The sequence below is a fragment of the Arachis duranensis genome, chromosome 2 (genome assembly GCF_000817695.3).
Source record: "Arachis duranensis cultivar V14167 chromosome 2, aradu.V14167.gnm2.J7QH, whole genome shotgun sequence".
NCBI classification, from domain to species: domain Eukaryota; kingdom Viridiplantae; phylum Streptophyta; class Magnoliopsida; order Fabales; family Fabaceae; genus Arachis; species Arachis duranensis.
The window spans coordinates 91,005,121-91,008,689 of record NC_029773.3 but is presented as its reverse complement, the minus strand read 5'-3'; the positions used below and the strand labels follow the sequence as shown (position 1 = coordinate 91,008,689).

The following is a 3,569-nucleotide window of genomic DNA, read 5'->3' as shown; positions in this document are numbered from 1 at the left end:
TGTTTAATACTTTAAGCTCTATAATCTGAGTGTCGGTGTTCTAGGATTGCCTCTGGCATTCCCAGGACCTTATATATTATGTGTGTGGCACCTTTACCATACTGAGAACCTCCGGTTCTCATTCCATACTATGTTGTTATTTTTCAGATGCAGGTCGAGAGGCATCTCGTTAGGCGTCTGGACTCTTGAGGCGGAGTGGTTACTGGGATATTTTGTTATGTTATGATGTATATATATGTACTTAGCTTTCTCTCCGCATAACTTATTCTTTTTGATCCTCTTAGAGGTTTATGGAGAGGCAGGATTGTGTATATGTACTTTTGGGTTTTGGATATGTATGTATATATGTGTAAATATTCTCCGGCCAGTCTTGACTTCGCAGGCTGAGTTAGGAGCTTGATATTATGTATCTTTGGCACTCTATTCCCACTTCTGTTATCTTGTGTTTAATAGTTATGATTTTCTTAGCACGCAGGTTAACTCGTTCCTTGAGCATTGCGCTTTTATATTCGTGATTTTTATTTCCTCTATTCTTCAAGGCTCATAGCATATTATAATTCTTCTGCTATTATGTGTACTCATTTTATTTTAGAGGTCGTAATACCACTTCTGTTTCTTTGAACATGTTGCCAAACACACCCTCATTCTTGAGTTATAATGGTACGTTGGAGTCGATGTCTAATCTAATTGGTTGCACAGTAATCACTATATTTTTAGGTTGAACATGCATTGGAAAATGTTAAGAGTAATATTTAAATTATGTTTACGAGACATGAAATACAAACGGAGAGGTGGAAATAAATTGGATCATGTATATCTAAAAAAATTTAAAAATATGTATGATAAAATTAACTAGATTTAGAAATGTATTTTCAAAAAATTTTAAATATTGAATTTTGATATAATTTTTATAAATATAGTTAAAAATAAAAATATTTTTATTTTAAAATTTGATAATTTTACTCTAATCTTTTTTTATAATTTTTTAAATAATCGAAATTTTAAAAAATGAGAAATTTAGAGATCAAATTTTGCATGAATTTTCTAAAATTATTCAAAATATTTATACAAAAATTTGATTTAAATGTACAAATTATATTTCAAATAGAAAATTATTTTACTTATAAAAATGTAATTTTGTATATTTTTGTCACTTTAAAATTTTTAAAAAAATTGTTTGTCATTTATAATTTTTTTAAATATTTTTTCCACAAAATAGTATCATTTTAATAATTTATCCCAAAACATAACTAAGCAAAGATATTTGCATTTACCAATTTTTTTACCAAAAATAAGGAGATTCGAACTCGGGATCTCTTAGGTAAGTATGAAGAGATTATATCCAATTGTATGTGTCAATACTTATTTGATAAGTTTTATGAAATATATTAACAAAAAAAACTACATATATATCATAATAAATGTATTAACTTGTATTCATCAAATGTAATGAGCCACTGCAACCATATACACGTATTATAAATTTTTATAAATGTTAAAATAAATTTGACTAATTAAAAATTGGGAGCTGAGCTAATAGTAAAACAATCTTAAATCTTAATCTACGTAATTAATTTATTTTATTTTATTTTATTCAATTTCAAATTATATTTGAGATGAAATTCTATTGTGTTGATTAAGTCATAAATTAAACAAGGCTTAGTTCAATTATGAACCATTCTTCTAATAAAAAGCATAGATATATATCTATTGATTTTGTGAGTGTGTTAATCCTTTGATTAACAAGAGACACCTTCAAATTTGCAGTGACGCTGTGTCCTTGAATCAAATCAAGAGAATAATCAACAAAATTCAAGCAAATGCCCACAAGGTCCTCATCTATATACACAAGAATGCGCCTAAAAGTAATTCCAACATTATAAAAATGATCAAAATTTATCAATGGGCACATACACAATAATATAATAAGAGTGTTTTTATATAACATTGAAATGGGTATTCATAATTATTTTGAGAGTACCATGTGTAGCAACCAACAATAAAATATTCCAGCCTCAGTCTCCTGCTCGGAGAAATTGTTGATGGTCCATGTGAATTTCTCAAACTTCTCATTCATGGTTTCATGATTCAACATTTCCACAGCCCTCTAATAATTGTTATAGAATAACTGAAAATATTTTTATAAAGTGGTAGTAGGTAAGTGAAATCTTCCGGACTTTAATTTTTATAAAATGTCAACATACACTTGGACATTTTATTTTTATAAGAAGGGTTTAACTAATATACGTCTTTAGTGCACCCGATAAAATTACCAATTAAAAATATTTTTATAAAAAATAATACAAAATTTAAATTTTCAATGTAATTATTGTGTATTTATTAAAATAAAGTATCTAAAATTTTCTATTACTAGCAACCTTAATTTATACAAGATTAGCTAGACCCTTATAAGAATAAGAAATTAGGAAATTAATGTTATTTATTAACAGGGCATGAAAAAAAAAAACGTACAAGTTGAAATAAAGGCAAAGTGCAGGGAAACAAAAGGTAGATGGATATTGAAATTCATATTCATATTCAGAAGAAAATATTAACAGTAATAATGATGGTACAAAATCAAACGAGTCCGAAAGATTCATTCTCGAGTTATGATGGTACATTGGTATCGATGTCTAATTTAATTCGTTACACAGTAATCATTCTCTTTTTTTGTTGAGCATACATTGGAAAATGTTAACAGTAATAAAGTTAGAGTCATACGTCTATTTGAATTACAGATATGAAATACAACCGGAGAGATGAAAATGAATTAGATAATGTATATCCAAAAAAATTTTTAAATTATGATAAAATTAACTAGATTTAGAAATGTATTTTCAAAAGATTTTAAATATCGAATTTTGATATGATTTTTATAAATATAATTAAAAATACAATATTTTTATTTTAAAATTTGATAATTTTCCTCTAATTTTTTTTGTAATTTTCTTTTGTAAATAAATGAAATTAAAAAATGAGAAGTTTAGAGATCAAATATTACATGAATTTTCTAAAATTATTCAAAATATTTATACAAAAATTTGATTGAAATGTACAAATCATATTTCAAATAGAAAATTTTTTTACCTATAAAAATGTAATCTTTTATATTTTTGTCATCTGTAATTTTTTAAAAATATTTTGTCTATGAATCTTTTAGAACCATTTTAATAATTTACTCAAAAACATAACTAAACAAAGACATTTATATTTACTGTTTACTAATATCAAATATCAATATATGACATAATCTCTTGTCCTTGTTATTATTAACAATTTGAAAATCATTGTATCTTTTAATTTTTATAATTATTTAAATAATATTAGAAAAAAAATTTTTACCAAAGATAAAAAAATTTAAACACCTGATTTCTTAGATAAGTATGAAAAGATTATGCCATTTTAGCTATAATTCATTGACAATATTAGAAAATTATTGGTTGATAAAAAAAATATTATTGTATAATTATAAAATTATTTTTTAAAATAGTCAAATAAAACAGTTTTATTTGTTGCTATAAACAGGGATGATCCAAAAATTTTAATATCGAGGAGCTGAATTTAAGATA

General features: G+C 24.8%; 1 protein-coding gene and 1 long non-coding RNA gene across 3 annotated transcripts in view; one reads left to right on the top strand and one right to left on the bottom strand.

Annotated features, from left to right (window-relative positions):
* The window catches only part of LOC107476130 (uncharacterized), an 8,218-nt gene extending 7,753 nt beyond the window's left edge, over nt 1-465 (top strand). The window contains exon 4 of one of the 2 annotated variants that reach the window (XR_008005731.1): nt 148-465. This is a non-coding gene — a long non-coding RNA (uncharacterized LOC107476130). The remainder of the gene's footprint in view (nt 1-147) is intronic. The other variant, XR_001589645.3, reaches the window with a different exon arrangement.
* The window catches only part of LOC110277480 (uncharacterized), an 18,131-nt gene that overhangs the window by 10,589 nt on the left and 3,973 nt on the right, over nt 1-3,569 (bottom strand). The window lies entirely within an intron of this gene.